At 39.3% G+C, this 17485-nt stretch overlaps 1 protein-coding gene and 1 non-coding gene across 6 annotated transcripts in view; both read right to left on the bottom strand.

The window, feature by feature from the left end:
• The window catches only part of LOC106379958, a 37824-nt gene that overhangs the window by 11989 nt on the left and 8350 nt on the right, over positions 1-17485 (bottom strand). The window contains exons 4-5 of one of the 5 annotated variants that reach the window (XM_048762464.1): positions 941-1039; positions 294-424 (exon numbers count right to left, since the gene is read on the bottom strand). The gene's annotated coding sequence lies outside the window, so the exon portion shown is untranslated. Of the gene's footprint in view, positions 1-293; positions 1040-17485 lie in introns of all 5 variants that reach the window. The other 4 variants (XM_048762467.1, XM_048762472.1, XM_048762475.1 and 1 more) reach the window with 4 other exon arrangements.
• On the bottom strand, positions 8153-8258 carry LOC125607751. The gene has a single exon (XR_007338821.1). It is a non-coding gene; the product is annotated as a small nucleolar RNA R71 (small nucleolar RNA).

Here is a 17485-nt window from a genome sequence, read left to right as displayed (position 1 = left end):
AATTATATGTTTTTGCGATCTAAAAAGATATTATATTATCAATTATGTAAAGAATCTTAACTGAAGTAATTCTCATTTTAATTTACCATCATCCCGCCTATACATTTACTTCAGAACATTTCGTTTATCAACCCACGAAGAGAAATTTTTCATTTTAGAAACATAATAGGCAGCAGTCACTGAACAATTGTAAACCTATCAGAATTGAAGTTAAGGTGATCTACTAATTTCTCAGAGCCGTAAACCTTATTTTATTGTATAGTATAGTTAAATACAAAGAGTTTTCTGCATACCTATGAAAAGAAAGCATGTTGCTCCACTTGGAGCTGATGGTCGTTGGAAACCTTCACAATCATGGTCTAAACAAAGAATCCGCGTTTCCTCCCATACTAAAGATGTCTCCTTGAGTACAGTTTTTGCAAGACTATTGAATGATGTTACCAGTAAAAACTACCCATAAATGTCTCACTCACGAGTAACAATGTCTAAACCTAAAAACAAGCTAGGTAGATATCTATGCTAAACTATGCCTATGTTGATGTTCTAAGTTTATTACTCCATTCAACTCACATATGCGTTGTTAAATGTGTAGTGTTTCCTTATAAAGAAAGCAAAGATAGTCCTAATCAAAAGAAAAGGAGTCAGTTAACTAAATGTACATCTTCTTTACTACCAGAGTATTCAAAGATAAAACAAAAGAGTGTCTTCTATGCCTATACGTTTTTACTTTCATTAACTAATTCATTTTATTCTGCAGGAATCTCAGCTATCTACACTGTATCATGTCCAAGTCAGCTCACATTTGAAATACAACACACACCAATCTCTAATATGCCAAACTCAAATAACAGAGATATGCCAAGAGATTCAGAAATGTCCACTTTTGATAGACAACATAGATGTATATCTTATATACTGCCATAGTGATAAAAATACTAACCAAATAGTCTGTGATTTTACCATGACGTGTCTTATATACTGCTACAATTCTATCTCCCTTAGAGCTTCTGTTGTTTTGCGATGCAGGCATGTCGGGTACCTACATTGAATCATGCCCAAATCAGCTTACATTTGAAAGACAACAAACACCAATTCATAAAATACTAAACACAAATACCAAGGAAACGCCAAGAGATTCATCAATGTCAAAAATGATCAATTAGAACATAACGGTCCACATGATGATTCGTTTAATGAAGGTATTTCCTACTAATATGTTTAAACCACAATTTCATGTCTGATACTATGGCTATTTTATATATGTTTTGCAGATTTACTCGTGCAAGTGGAAGATATAGAATTCATCGAGTGTAGTAGTCAGGAAAGCTCTGGTACTGATCATTCAGATGGCAAACAATCTATTGATGAGGAACCATAGGTAGACAACCAATCTGAACGAGTTAGTTTACTGGCAGCCATGTTTAGAAAAACTTTCTCTGAAGTGAAGAAAAAAGTCAAAACAAGGCCGCCCAAAGAAGATGGTTAGTTTAATTACTGAAGTTATATTTTGACTGTGGAAGATGTTTTCCTAACCTACGTTCTTATAATTTAACAGATTATGTTGATGAGGGTGACACAGAGCACACTTGTGTTCATTGTGGATCTATCATGTGATATGGTGAACGCATAAACAAGAGTAAATCTAGACAAAAACGTATATTTACTTTGTGTTGCATGCCAAGACAAGTTCAGTTGCCATATTTAAAGAAACCCCTTGAGCTTCTAACGAACCTTCTAACAGGAAGTGATAAGCTTAGCAAACTTTTTCAAAGGAATACTAGAGCATACAATATGGTTTTTTCTTTCACTTCTCTTGGTGGAAAGGTAGAGAAATCTCTAAACAAGGGAAAAGGACCACAAATGTTTCAGCTTCACGGTGAAAACTGTCATCTGATGGGAAGTTTAACACCACCTGAAGGAGGCTATGCCAAGTTTGGATAGCTATACATTGTTGACACAGAGAATAAAGTTGAAAATAGATTTAATGCTCTGAGGTAACTAATTTTTCGCTAATAATATATGTTCTTTTTGTCTATAGTTCTGATGTATGATTAAATGGTTGTTGTTTTTTGTCTGCTACCAGCATATCAAAAAAGACCTCCTCGGACAGTAAGAAAGATGGGTTGAAGAAGGAAATTATTCAACCTATTATGAAGATGTTGAATGATGTTAATCCATATGTTTTGCAGTTTCGATCAGCTAGAGAGACATTTGTGGAGAATCCTGAACAGAGTTTCCATATGCGAATTGTCAGTAAAAGTGACAAGGATGGTAGGACATATAAAATGGCAACAACATCAGAGGTTGCTGCATTGATTCCTGGAGATTTTAATTTAGGAATGGATAAGCGTGATATTGTTCTACAGCATAAGTCTGGACGACTTACCAGGATTGATGAGGTTCACATCTCCTATCTAGCACTACAATATCCTCTAATATTTGTTTATGGTGAGGATGGTTTCAGGATTAGTATAAAAAAGGTGTCACAGAAGCTTCAAAGAAACTCAAAAAAGATACTATCAGTATGAGGCGGTTTTTTGCTTTTCGGATGCAAGAGCGTGAAAATGAGTCACACATTCTACTTTATTCAAGGAGGTTATTTCAACAATTCATAATGGATGCTTATACTACTATCGAGTCCAACAGACTGAGGTATTTGAAGCTTAATCAGACATGTTTGCGTTCGGATAGTTATGACTCTATTAAACAGTCTGAGAATGCTGGGAACTTGGACATGAATGAACAAGGACAACAATTTGTTCTACCAGCTACTTTCACAGGGGGTCCAAGATACATGAAGAATATGTACTTGGATGCTATGGCCATTTTCAGACATTTTGGTTTTCCAGACCTTTTCATCACATTTACATGCAATCCGAAATGGCCAGAAATTACAAGATTCCTTCAGAAAAGGGGCTTGAATTCATATGACATAACGGAAATTATTTGTCGAATCTTTAAGATGAAACTTGATTCTTTGATGAATGATTTGACAAAAAAATATTCTCGGAAAGACATCTACATGTAAATTGAATTTCGACTCATTTTTAATATAGTTATAATCTTAGTATGTCTGGTTATATGAGAATTTCAGAATAAACTTTATATTGATTGGATCATGTGCAAACAATTAATATTCTTATTGTGTTTTTTTTATTTCAGCTATGTATACTGTTGAATTTCAAAAGAGAGGCTTGCCACATGCTCACATTCTCCTCTTTATGCATCCTTCCTCCAAATTTCCAAAAACAGAAGATATTGATAGAATCATATCAGCTGAGATCCCAGGTAAATCATCTGATCCAGATCTTTACAATGTTGTAAGGATATGATGATTCATGGTCTGTGTGGAACTGCTAATATGAACTCTCCCTGTATGGAAAATGGGCAGTGTTCGAAAATGTTTCCTAAACCATTTGCAGAGAATACTAAAGTGAAAAAGGATGGGTTTCCGGTTTATAGAAGACGCGAGCAGTCGATTATTAGTAGTTCTATTAATGTAGAGTGGTGCAACCAAGTTGGTTCTATTAAGTATTTATTTAAATACATTAATAAAGGAGCGGACCGTGTTATGGTAGTTGTTGAACCACCAGGCCCACAAGTCTCAGCCTCAATATGTGCGAATCATACAATACCGAGTTCAGCAACATCATTCTCAGCTACAGGGAATGATGGAGAGATTAAAAAAAAAATGAAAAAAATGATTTCTTTGATTGCAGGTAAATTACTAATTCATGATGTCTAACGTGATGACATTAATAGATTATTATACTTTTGTTCTGATATCCTAACTTCTATATCTATGTTTTTTGTAGATATGTTTCTACTTGTGAAGGATCATAGACGATTTTTACATTTCCAATACATTATAGATCCACAGCAGTTGAGATACTTCAATGGCATCTACCAGGGAAACAAAACATTATCTTCAGAGGGAAGGACAAACTGAAGGATGTTGGTCGAAAACTAATAGAGAACACTATGTTTTTGGCTTGGTTTAAGCTGAATGAAGTTGATGCATTCGCTCGGACTCTTACCTATATTCAGATTCCCAACTATTACACCTATTCCAAAAGTCAGAAGAAGTTCACTAAAAGGAAACAAGGCTTCAGCGTTGGAAGAATTAACTATGGCCCACGTAAGCAAGAAAATGCTTATTATCTGAGAGTATTGTTAAACTATGTCAGAGGTCCGACCAGCTATGATGATATTAAAACCTACAAAGGGGTGGTTTATGAGACGTACAAAGAGGCATGTTATGCCCGAGGAATCTTTAGATGATGACCAGGAGTATATAGATGACTTAGTGAGGCGTAGTTATGATAGTTCTGCAGCTGTTGTTCGTGGTCTTTTTGTTCTAATGCTTCTGTCAGATAGTCTGTCTCAACCAGATGTTGTTTGGAAACAAACTTGGGAACTGTTATCTGAAGATATAGAGTATAATCGAAGTATGCTTTTTGAATAGGCCATGTACAATATCATATATTCATATACATTGTGATATTCATATCTTTTTCTATAAGTTTAACTTTATGTTCTTCCTTCATCTACATGTAATTTGAAACTGGTATATGTAGATGGTTCATATTCATTAACATAAAGTTTTGTGTGTTCAATTTTTTGCACGACTTATACTCAGTGACAGTGACAAGAAACTATATGCTCTTATAGAGATTAAGAAGCTTATGAAAAGGAATGGGAGTTCACTATCAGTATATGAGTCTATGCCTAAGCTGCCTCCCAAATTCAAACCGATTGAAAATGTTTTTATCTTGGATGAACTAAATTACGATCTTGATGAATTGCAAGCCACTCATGATAGAGATATTCTAAAGATGACTGTCGAACAAAGATTAATATATGATGAGATCATTGGTGCTATTTCTGAAGATAGAGGTGGAATGTTCTTTGTTTATGGGTTTGGTGGCCCTGTAAAAACCTTTCTTTGGCAAATTTTAGCAGCTGCGGTTAGGTGTAGGGGAGATATAGTTCTTAATACCACATCTAGTGGAATTGCTTATTTATTGTTACAAGTTGGTAGGACTGCTCATTCACGTTTCAGCATTCCAATCAATCCGGATGAGTTTACTACATGTTCATTGCCTCATGGATCAGATAAAGCTAATTTGATAAAGGAGGCGTGATATCACTCAAATTACCCTAAAGAGTGTTACTCTCATCAAAAGAGGTTCAGATGTAGTAATTAGGGATCGAATCCACAGAGACTCTAGGATTACTCAACAGACTTAAATAATTAGAAATGAAGATAGACTAAAAGATTTTAATAGTTTTAAAAGCAGTAAATGATAAATCGAAAACAATAGTGATTCAGTAGATTGAATTGAAGTGGTTTCAAGATTGGGAAAGCAGCTAGATTCAGGAAATTATCAAGGATATAAAATGTATGCACTTAGTTTAGACTAAAGGGTTTAATGGTTCTTGAACTAAACATTGATTTAACCGGATAAGTTATCTTCGCTAGATCTCGGATCTCAACTGTCGTGTTTTGATCTCGAGAGAGTGTCGATCGATGTGACATTATGTACATCGACCGATACATCTTTGTAACGATCGACCGACATAACGATAGTTGCGTCGATCGACGGTTATTCTAGCGAGCTTTGCGAACGAGTTTAACTTGTTCTCTAACCTTCTCAGACCAACTGTCGTTGCGCCTGAGTTAGTTAGATCACGCAAATGGGTTCAGGTATTGAGGGGAAACGGTTAGTTGGACTCAATTAATCCTAAGATCTAAAATGAAGGTGATCAATCTTAATTTTAGCATTAAGTTCATAAGCAATGAAAGAACAATCAAAACACCTTTTTAATAGTCATATTAGCAGTACATAATTTCAACCATGGTGAGAAACCTAAATCTAACAATTGGTTTACTCAAACATATTCATGAGAGACAAAGTCATGATGGTGTGAAATAAACTCAAATGAAACATAGAACACTGATATACCCTGGATTTGACCCATTTTTATCCATGGTATATTACTATTTTACTATATATATATCTATGTTTTCTACTCTTCTAGGTATGTTTTCAGGTTCAGGTGCATTTCGGAGTAAAGCTATGACTTTTGAGCATTTTGGAGCATAAAGGACATTTCACCCGAGCTGGCCACTTAGAGGTCGACGAGAGGAAGAATAATCGATCGATTCGCATCAGTGCTGACGATCGATATCAGGAAATGCCTCGACAGATGAAGATCAATATCGATCGATGTACACATGTACCGTCGATCGATGTCGAGACACCAGACGCGACATTTTGGATTCAGCAGACTTAAAAACCAAGGCCAAGCCAAATTACCAAAATGCCCTGACGAGTTTTTAACCTAGTAGAATATATACTGCCTAAGTGTTTGACGGCAGAGAGAGCTTTTTCTTTTCTAGACCTAGTTTTGTTACAAGTTTCATTTGGGAGAGAAGATCACTTGTGATTGGAACTCCTTGTTTCATTTCTTTATCATTTATTCTATGAGTTTCTATTTACCCATTGATATGAATTGATTCGCTATGTCTGAGTAGTTCAACTGTTAGATCCAGGGTTCAGATAGGTTTGTGGGATTAGCCCCAAACTATAGATCTGCCTTGTTGTCATATTCATGATAGATTTGTACTCATTGCTTGTTTTAGCCTAGCTAACTAGAACATGATCATAGGATTGCATTCAAGCACCCTTGTTATCCCATCCTGACATCTATCTATCATACTAGGATTGCTAGAGAGGGCTAACCGCCAATTTAGAATCTTAGTAGAGCATTTTCATACTCGCGCATAGGCCTGGCTAGAACCCATCGATCGATGTCCTCAACTGACAATCGATCGATGTTGGCAAAAGTGTATCGGTCGACGTCTTAATAGACTATCAATCGACACTCTCTTGTGTCTGCATCTAACCGGTGAGACACAAGATCTAGTCTGTTAACCAGTGGTACATGCGACAGCTGATCACTGAGTTAAGCGAATGAGCTCTAATATATCATGCATGCCACAGTTAGGCATCTATAGGAATTATAATCTCCAACACTTGAATAGTGGCCCTGCATCTAATATCATTTCCAACCTAAGTTACATTTATCATTTACTCGCTAGTTACTATTGCTATTTTATTTAAAACATTACAACCTTTAGAATTAATAAACACTAGATTTTATTGTTCCCTAGCTCCTTGTGGATTCGATACCTAAGTACTACATCTGAACCTCTTTTGATGAGAGTAACACTCCTTAGGGTAATTTGAGTGGTATCAAATTTGGCGCCGTTACCGGGGAGCTTTGATCGCCATTAGATTTAGTTTTATTAGTTCTTATTCTTTCTTTACCCCCTTTTCTAGTAATCTTTCTTTTCCTTGTCTTTTCAGGTGCATGCCCAGCGGTACCATAAGCAACAAGGAGAAAGACTTGCTGTTCTCAGACGATCCTGCTCATTTGGAACGCACCATCCGTAGAGGTCAATGTTCCACATCGCTCGACGCAACCACTTCGTCGTCGATCGATACGCACAACCAACCATCGACCGACACCAGACCGTCATCGTCGATCGATCCCAGTCATCCGACAACGATCGATACTACACCGTGTACGTCGATCGATAACGTGTCGTCAAAAATGGTAAACATTATTATTCTAACTCAGGATGAGAACGGAAACCTGTATGACCAGGCCGGTCATCTGCGTAATGCAACAGGTCATAAAATAGATGCTCAGGGAACTGTAATCCCTGATGCTGATGCTACAGGAGCTGCTCAACCTGTAGATGAGGAGGCTCGATCGAAACCACTGGCCGACTACAATCGCCCAGATGAGTACTATTCCAACAGATCAGCGATTCGACTTCCGGAGATCCAGAAGCAGAATTTCGAGCTGAAGCCTCAATACTACACTCTCGTGTCGCAGATACCCTACTCTGGGTTACCGCACGAGCATCCTATGGACCATTTGGAACGGTTCGAGGATCTAATCGCTGCCATTCGAATGGAAGGAGTCCCCGAAGATTACCTGCTGTGCAAGCTCTTCAGATACACGCTGAATGGAGAAGCGATGCACTGGCTTAGGCAGCAACCCACATGATCTTTAACATCCTGGAGCGACATCAAGAATGCTTTCTTACGAAACTTCTTCGATGAGGCGCGCGCTGAAGAACTTCGGAACAAAATTTCCACATTCTCGCAGAAGGCTGGAGAGTCCTTCAAAGATGCGTGGATTAGATTTAGGTTTTTCCAGCGAGACTGTCCACACCACGGATTTAATGAAGTGCAGCTGCTAAGCACTTTCTTCCGAGGTCTCGCCTTACAGTATCAAATGGCTCTTGATACGGCGAGTGAAGGAAACTTCACTACTCGGAATCCGTTGGAAGCTGTGAGACTTATCGAAAACCTTGCTAACAGCAGCAGCACCAAAAACACTGACTCTGAACGGAAGAAGTCTGTAGCCTCTATCGGGAAGGAACAGATGGACGAAGTAAGAGCTAAGTTAGATGTGGTGCACGAACTTCTTAGGAAGCAAGTATGTTCAGCTGAAGGAGAAGTAGCAGATACCGAAGGAGAAGAAGATGTGAACTACATCGGAGGTACCGGATTCCAAAAATTTGGAAACCAGGGCGGAAACAGAAACTTCTTTGGAAATGGCCAAAGAAGTAACCAAAGTTCACAATTTCAAAAACCCTTCAACAACAGCAAGAGCTACTCGAACTCTTACTATCAAAATCCACCACCCCAAACTCAGGAAAGCAAGATCGAAGAAATGCTTGATCGAGTACTGTTGGGACAACAACAAATCACCGTGGATTTCAACGGTAAGATAGACTCTGCCTACAACAATCTGAACACCAAAATCGAGACCTTAGGGACTCAGGTGAGAAAACTTGAAACCCAAGTAATTCAGACGGGCGAGACTATTAAGAGGCAAGAAGCTTTTGCTAGAGAAGCAGGAGCCGACAAAGGGAAACACCACGTAAATGCCATCATAGATGATGAATTCTGGCAAGTGGTGAGAAATGAAAACCTTGAGGAAGGAGATTTCGAAATCGAAAGCTCCATGAGTCTCGGCGGATCCCAATGGTGTCGACCGATGTCGATGAACTCGCATCGATCGACAGACCATGATGAAGATCGATGGACGGATTACTCCAGACATCGATCGACGTCGTCTGCCGATTCGACTGAATGCAATGCGGTTCGAATTCTAACTCATGAAGAATTCGCAGCTAAGCATCCTCACCCACCCTCCCCTTTCTATGAAAAAATCGATCGATCGGTTAACTCAACCATCGATCGACAGAGTGAGTCCGACGTCGATCGTCACAACACACCTCCCATCGATCGACAGGCACCTCTGACATACCGAGTGCGGTTACCCTCAATCGATAATGATTACATCAATGCACTCAGACCACCACCTAAACCATTAGCAAACCCACCCGAACCAACACCCAACCCTTTAAATAGTTCAACAGAACCTGTTCAAGAAGAACAAGAATCTGAAGGGAGAAGGTTAAGGAAAAGGAAGGAGAAGATTCCTAAAAACCTTAAGAGGGAAGCTAACGATAAGGAGATGGATGGTTTCACTAAACGAGTCCTCAGAATCCCAATCGAAAAACCTTTTGATGAAGCTTACTTCACACACCGGTTGTGGATGTTCTTCAGAGAAACAAAGGTAACTGAGGAGGACATTAGGAGAATGTTTCATCAAGTCAGAGGAAAGATGAAACACAGGATCACATTGACGAAGAAGAGTGATCCTGGGAAGTTTGCAATACCATGCATAGTCAAGGGTGTTGAATTTCCCCATTCAATGTGTGACACAGGAGCATCGGTTAGTATCCTCCCTAGGATCATGGGGACCAGCTTGGTTTGACCATCGAACCCTCAACAGAATCCTTCACCTTCGTGGATCTTTCAGAGAAACGATCCGGAGGCATCATAAGAGATCTGGAGGTACTGATTGGTAATGCCCTTGTCCCTGTAGATTTTCATGTCTTAGACATCGAGCTTAACTGGAACTCTTCACTTCTGCTTGGAAGATCCTTCCTAGCTACAGTAGGAGCTGTATGTGACATGAACAAAAACAAATTGTGTCTAACGCTCATAGACCCAAACATCCACTACGATCCCATCCGACCTAAGAGAAAGGTAATTAATTCTGTGGATTATGGGAAAGAACTCGGCTTCATTGGCGCATGCCATTGTGGAGCAGAGTATGAATCGGAGTACGAAACAGAGTACTCGGAATCGATCGACACCCCAACCTTTCCATCGATCGATTCCAATGTGTCAATGGTGACCGATGACCACAACAATACGTCACTCGACGTAATGCACCCACTTGACCATTTCGCTTCACCTAATCATTGCTACCAACATTTTGCCTTCCAACCTCCAACAAGGAGAGGACATGATGATTATTCCATAGGCAGTTGGGCAGACAGTGGTTTCCACGAAAGTTTTGCAGTTGACACTGTAATTACTTCACCTCATGAGGAACATACCGAGGAATACGATGAGGATTACTGGAAAGAACGTGCAATAGAAATGTCTTTGCAGGATGAAAGACTTGAAACACACAACTTCACCAACACGTTTCCAACATCGTTCGACGCTGTGCAATCCACATCGGTCGATCCCCACCCTCGTCCAGCAAAACAACCGCTCACATCGATCAACACCAGTAAAGGAACATCGATCGATATTCGCGCCGCAGCGAAAATTCAGGAGCAGGAGAATATTCCCTCCCTAACTAGGTTTACAGATACCTATATAAATCGTTTTGCACCCCCGAAACCACCTACACACATTAGAGCAAACACACAAGCAAATAAGATGAACACTCTTCCTTCTACATCAACAGAAAAATCCATGAAGAGCAATCATCTCAAGAACACAAATTCTGCAGAAATTACTCTGCCATCGATCGATGTAACTGTATCTACATCGATCGATACTACTCTAAACCCTAATCTCTCTATTTCTAAAAAGAATAATTATGCAAACATTGATTACGGTTTTCTAACACCTGATGAATTTGGTATTTTCAGGGATCCAGATGGCAACGCACGTGCAATGGATGGAAGGATTTTACAAGTGTCCAGAGAGGACATAGCAGACATCCTTCAAGTAACCAATGGACCCGACAACCTATTCTCACAGCAACGTGGCACTCCAGACGTCATTCTAACAGATCCCAATAACCACGCAGGAGTCACCACAACAGAAACCAACCCAGATCTATCACGCCACCCAAAAGGGCAAGCATCGATCGACGGTATCATGGAGACATCGATCGACAGGGTAACACCAACGTCGATCGATATGGACAATCCGACGTCGATCGACAGACGCTATGAATGTGGGAGGCGCGCTTTCGACATGTATGGAGCCAGAAAGTTCACTTGGGAACAAAGGGACGAATATGGAGTCTACAGAGATGAGCGTGGACACGCACGAAGCGCAGCTGGTGAGATGATACCTGTCACAAAGGACAACATCAGGAAAATACTGGAAAGAGCATCTCTTTTTGAAGAGAGCCACATCTATCTTCCAGAACATGCCACTTCCTTCACACTCACAAGACTAGCACCAGAACTCTACACCAAAGAAGAAGTCGATGAAATGGTGTTTGGTATTTGTGGAGCTCAGGAGAAACTGGGAGAGGAGCTCAAAACACTGGTAGATGAAACACATCAGCCTTTGGATAGAGGCTACAATGAGCTTTTCAGATGTATGGCAGAAATGAGGACAGAAATTGATAGTTTACGTCAGCAATTTGAGAAGGAAGCTACGACCTCAGCATCGATCGACGCACCATGTGCAAAATCGATCGACGTCAGTCTTCCTACAGCTCAAACCCTTGCAGAACCGCGATGCTCAACACAACACAGGGATGAATGGGAAGTCTCATACATCGACACAAGGATAAACGACGTTTACTGCCCTCTCAACAACAACGTGGACTGGCTAAGCACCAAAATCGAGCTACTACAGCAAGACCTGGACACCATTCGCAAGAAGGACCAACATCCAGCCACATCGATCGACATGTGCACCTTCACATCGCTCGACGCCAAAGTCTCAGCAATGAATGAGAGGCTGAGGACTTACGAGGATATGCATGACCGTTTTATATCACCAGTCATGATAGATTTAAACAAATTGTCTAGTCAATTACTTGATGCCCAAAAGGATATTGAGAACATTACTAATCAAACTTTTTTGCAGGAAAAATCAACATCGATCGACAGGCTAAGAGGACCCTGGATCGATGGCAGGAAACCTGTGGAGTTACTTCCTTACACAGCAGCAGAAGTTGACAAGATCACATCCACGATCTACACTGCTCTAGAAAACATGGAGGAACGACTTGACAAACGCTGCGATGACATCTACTTCCCATTCGACAACAAAATCAGTGGACTAGACAACCACGCTGAATGGCTACAGAAAGAAGTCAAAGCCATTCAGAGGCAACTCGCAGCTCAACATCAGATATCAGCATCGATCGACAGGACAAAGGCAAAATTGATCAACGGCAACTCACTGAGAATGACATAATCGCATCGATCGACGCCGAGTCTACAACAATCGGCGAGCAGCTGATACACAAGACAGTGGAGTCAATGCAAAAGGAACTGACAGATCTTTCAGCTTACGCCTATGACAACATAGGCTGGCACCCGGTCAGCATTGACAACATTCAAGAAAGGCTACAGAACATCTCCAATGTACTTGGGAAGATGGATGACAAATGGACGAGAAATGATGAGGCCACAAGAAGTTTCATTGCATCTTGGTCCAGAATGCGCAGAGATGACGTGGATGCTTGCTTTCCAACAAGCAACTGCTTCTCCACGTAATAGCCAATCACTACCACAGTCAAGCTAAATGACTATAACCAAGCGCTGAGTGGGAGGCAACCCACTATTAGGTATTTTACTTTGGCTTTATTAGCTAGCATTTAATTTCTTTCGTTTTATTTCTTTCAGATTTAGGAGACCCAAGTAGAAAGACCTTTATATCGACCGACGACGAGACGTCGACATCGTTCGACATAGGCAACCACACGACGATCGATGTAACACTTACCCATCGATCGATATCTAACACGGTCAGATGTATCCTACCTGCTTGTTACATTTCGTACATCATACACTTTTCATCATAACTCCGGCTGAGTTACACTGGGACAGTGTAATTTAAGTCTGGGGGGAGATTTACTGATATAATTTATTTTATTCTTACGTAAAAAGGAATTTCAAATAAATTATGCTTAGCTATCGAAAATAGGGACTATAATCTTATACTGGTTTAAACATGAATATCTAACCAATCTTTAGCACCATTTTAGATTTACTGATTGCAGATAGCACTAAAGATGCTAAAGCAGATCAACCTATCAACTACACACTTGCCTTGAACCGTATGAAGTAACCAAAGCTGATTTCCAACACTAAACCTGACATAACCGCTTGTCTTGGGGCTTGGTATACAAGGGATCGGATTCTTCAGATAGGTCTGGAAGGTAACGCCTGGTTTTAGATTATTTATCACATTTTCTCTCTCTAGATTTTGACCCTAGATTAGTTCTATTATTAAAAAAAATATATATATATATATATATAATAATAAATAATAAAAAAATATAAGAAAGATCTATTGTTTAATTAGGATGAGTCTGAACAGGACTTGGTGGCTAAAACCATTAAGGCTTGATTCATAAAGACTCAAATAAAAGAGTTCGAAACGGGACTTGGAGGCGGCAATCTTCAAGGCTCGCTTTCGCAAAGAACTCTTGGATATAGATCAAAAAGAAGTGAACAGAACTTGGTGGCAACCACCATTAAGTTTTGATTCATGGAAGCCTGTCCAATCTTGGTCACTGATCCTGCAATGGAAGCAGACTTTGACTCAAGAGAGAAATTTAGAGAGAGAGAAACTAGGAACTAACTTTTACCTGCAGCTCCAGAAACCTGTCTGAAATCCTTGCATCCTGTGATCGATACTCCCAAGGTAAATCATTCACTTTATATTTATGCTAAGAAATGAAATCAGTAGAGGGGATGTCAGACGTGAATTGATGAGTTGTGTTATGTTAGAAATGGTTGCTAAGCTAGGATATTGCATAGTGTGCTTTTGTGATTAGGACTGTTTAAATGTGGTTGCAAAATTGTTGAGGAAAGATTTCTATGTTTTTAAAATCTTAAGTTCCCAAATATTTTCAAACCTCTTTCAGAGAGACTGCTTGTATGTTTGCTTGAGGACAAGCAAAAGGGTAAGTCTGGGGGAGTTGATATACCCTGGATTTGAGCCATTTTTATCCATGGGTATATTACTATTTTACTATATATATATCTATGTTTTCTACTTTTCTAGGTATGTTTTCAGGTTCAGGTGCATTTCGGAGTAAAGCTATGACTTTGGAGCATTTTGGAGCATAAAGGACATTTCACCCGAGCTGACCACTTAGAGGTCGACGAGAGGAAGAATAATCGATCGATTCGCATCAGTGCTGACGATCGATATCAGGAAATGCCTTGATAGATGAAGATCAATATCGATCGATGTACACATGTACCGTTGATCGATGTCGAGAAACTAGACGCAACATTTTGGATTCAGCAGACTTGAAAACCAAGGCCAAGCCAAATTACCAAAATGCCCTGACAAGTTTTTAACCTAGTAGAACATATACTGCCTAAGTGTTTGACGGTAGAGAGAGCTTTTTCTTTTCTAAACCTAGTTTTGTTACAAGTTTCATTTGGGAGAGAAGATCACTTCTGATTGGAACTCCTTGTTTCATTTCTTTATCATCTATTCTATGAGTTTCTATTTACCCATTAATATGAATTGCTTCGCTATGTCTGAGTAGTTCAACTGTTAGATCCAGGGTTCAGATAGGTTTGTGGGATTAGCCCCAAACTATAGATCTGCCTTGTTGTGATATTCATGATAGATTTGTACTCATTGCTTGTTTTAGCCTAGCTAACTAGAACATGATCATAGGATTGCATATTCAAGCACCCTTGTTATCCCATCCTGACATCTATCAATCATACTAGGATTGCTAGAGAGGGCTAACCGCCAATTTAGAATCTTAGTAGAGCATTTTCATACTCGCGCATAGGCCTGGCTAGATCCCATCGATCGATGTCCTCAACTGACAATCGATCGATGTTGGCAAAAGTGTATCGGTCGACGTCTTAATAGGCTATCGATCGACACTCTCTTGTGTCTGCATCTAACCGGTTAGACACAAGATCTAGTCTGTTAACCAGTGGTACATGCGACAGCTTATCACTGAGTTAAGCGAATGAGCTCTAATATATCATGCATGCAACAGTAAGGCATCTATAGGAATTATAATCTCCAACACCTGAATAGTGGCTCTGCATCTAATATCATTTCCAACCTAAGTTACATTTATCATTTACTCACTAGTTACTATTGCTATTTTATTTAAAACATTACAACCTTTAGAATTAATAAACACTAGATTTAATTGTTCTCTACCTCCTTGTGGATTCGATCCCTAAGTACTACATCTGAACCTCTTCTAATGAGAGTAACACTCCTTAGGGTAATTTGAGTGGTATCAAACACAAATAGATAGAGTAATAGAAATAAAGGAGTTCAAGATCTTCTCTGTTTTGCAGTCTCAGATCTATCTCTCCAATCCTAAGCTCTCCTAATGGTAGCCAAAATGCTCCTTATCCAAAACTAGGTCTTTTGCAAGTGTCTGCCTAGAAATGATACAAAACCCTAGTGTGCATATAGCCTAACAGGCGGCTAGGGACTTAAGTTGTAAATAATAGATCTTCTGGGAAATGAAATCTTTTAATTTGCGATTTCATCCGTGTGATTGGGTATCGATCGATGCACATATATGTATGTCGATCGATGGTAAGTGATTATGATCGACCGATATTGCTCTTCAAGCGTCGATCGATTTTCCTTGCGTAAAAGAATTCCAAAATGTCCCAAAAGTATCATTTCCTTTAATCAGGTGAATAAACATGTATTTGTTTTGAAAAGACTCTAAAACATGATTAATACATCTTAAAACCTTTATATACCATGTATAAAAACATGTGAAAATCATGGTATATCAAGGCGTCTCTAATCATTTGGGATGAAGCACCAATGATGAGCAAGTATTGTTTTGAATCTTTGGACAGAAGTTTAAGGGATCTGATGGGGAATCACCATAATAAGCCTTTTGGTGGGAAGGTTATTGTGTTTGATGGTGATTTTCGACAAGTTCTTTCTGTGATTACTGGAGGTAGTAGGGCTGAGATTGTGTTGGCTGCCATGAATTCATCATATCTCTGGGAACATTGCAAGGTTCTGAAACTTACTAAGAATATGCGATTGTCTGCAAACAACATCACTGATGAAGAGGCAAAAGATTTGAAAGAGTTTTCTGACTGGATTCTGGCTGTTGGAGATGACAAAATAGCAGAGGCTAATGATAGGGAGGCCTTAATTGATATTCTAGAAGAGTTTCTAATTATGGACCCAAAGGATCCTACATAAACTATTTGTCATGCCATTTATGGAGACACTGATTCACTAAGAGGAATTAAAGATCCTAAATTTTTCCAACTGAGAGCAATCTTATGTCCAACTAATGAAGATGTGAATATGATTAACGATCATATGCTATCTACACTTGATGGTAAGGCAAATGTTTTATTTAATTACATGTATGTTCATTATTTTTTTATGGACACTAATTCCATCCTAAATTCGCTATTTTTCACCAGGAGAAGAAATGATTTATACTTCTTCTGACAGTATAGATCCATCTGATACTGCTTCAGTCAACAAGAGGCCCTCAGTTCGGACTTCCTAAACATCATTAAAGTTTCTGGTCTACCAAACCATAGTCTAAGATTGAAGACTGGCTGTCATGTTATGATGCTTAGGAATATTAATCCTAACGAAGGTTTAATGAATGGAACAATAATGCAAATAACTCAACTTATGGATTTTATGGTGGAAGCTAGGATCTTAACTGGTAATAAGGTTGGTGAAATCGCTTATATTCCAAGATTGTTGATCACTCCAACAGATAAAAGACTTCATTTTAAGAAGCGTAGAAGAAAATTGACTTTAGCAGTGGCTTTTGCAATAACCATCAACAAAAGTCAAGGACAATCATTGTCTGAGGTGGGATTATTTCTTCCAAGGCTAGTATTTTCTCACCGACAGCTTTATGTTGCCATTTCAAGGGTTACCTCGAAGAAAGGTTTGAAAGTTTTGATTGTGGATAAAGAGGTGATGTGATCATGGACCAACAAGCTAATGGAGATGATGAGGATCTGGATAAGCCAACTGATGGAGATGTCCTAGCCTTGCCTAAAGGACCTATGACTCAATCAAGATCAAGGAAGCTCACACAAGTTATTGGAGGATTGGTTAAGATGTCATGGAAGCAAGAGGAATGTCTTGGTAGAAGCTTGATCAACCAAGACACACTTATC

Source organism: Brassica napus, chromosome A3 (assembly GCF_020379485.1).
Source record: "Brassica napus cultivar Da-Ae chromosome A3, Da-Ae, whole genome shotgun sequence".
Classification (NCBI taxonomy): Eukaryota; Viridiplantae; Streptophyta; class Magnoliopsida; order Brassicales; family Brassicaceae; genus Brassica; species Brassica napus.
Note: the sequence above shows the minus strand (reverse complement) of the source record. Positions and strands in the feature narration are given on the sequence as shown.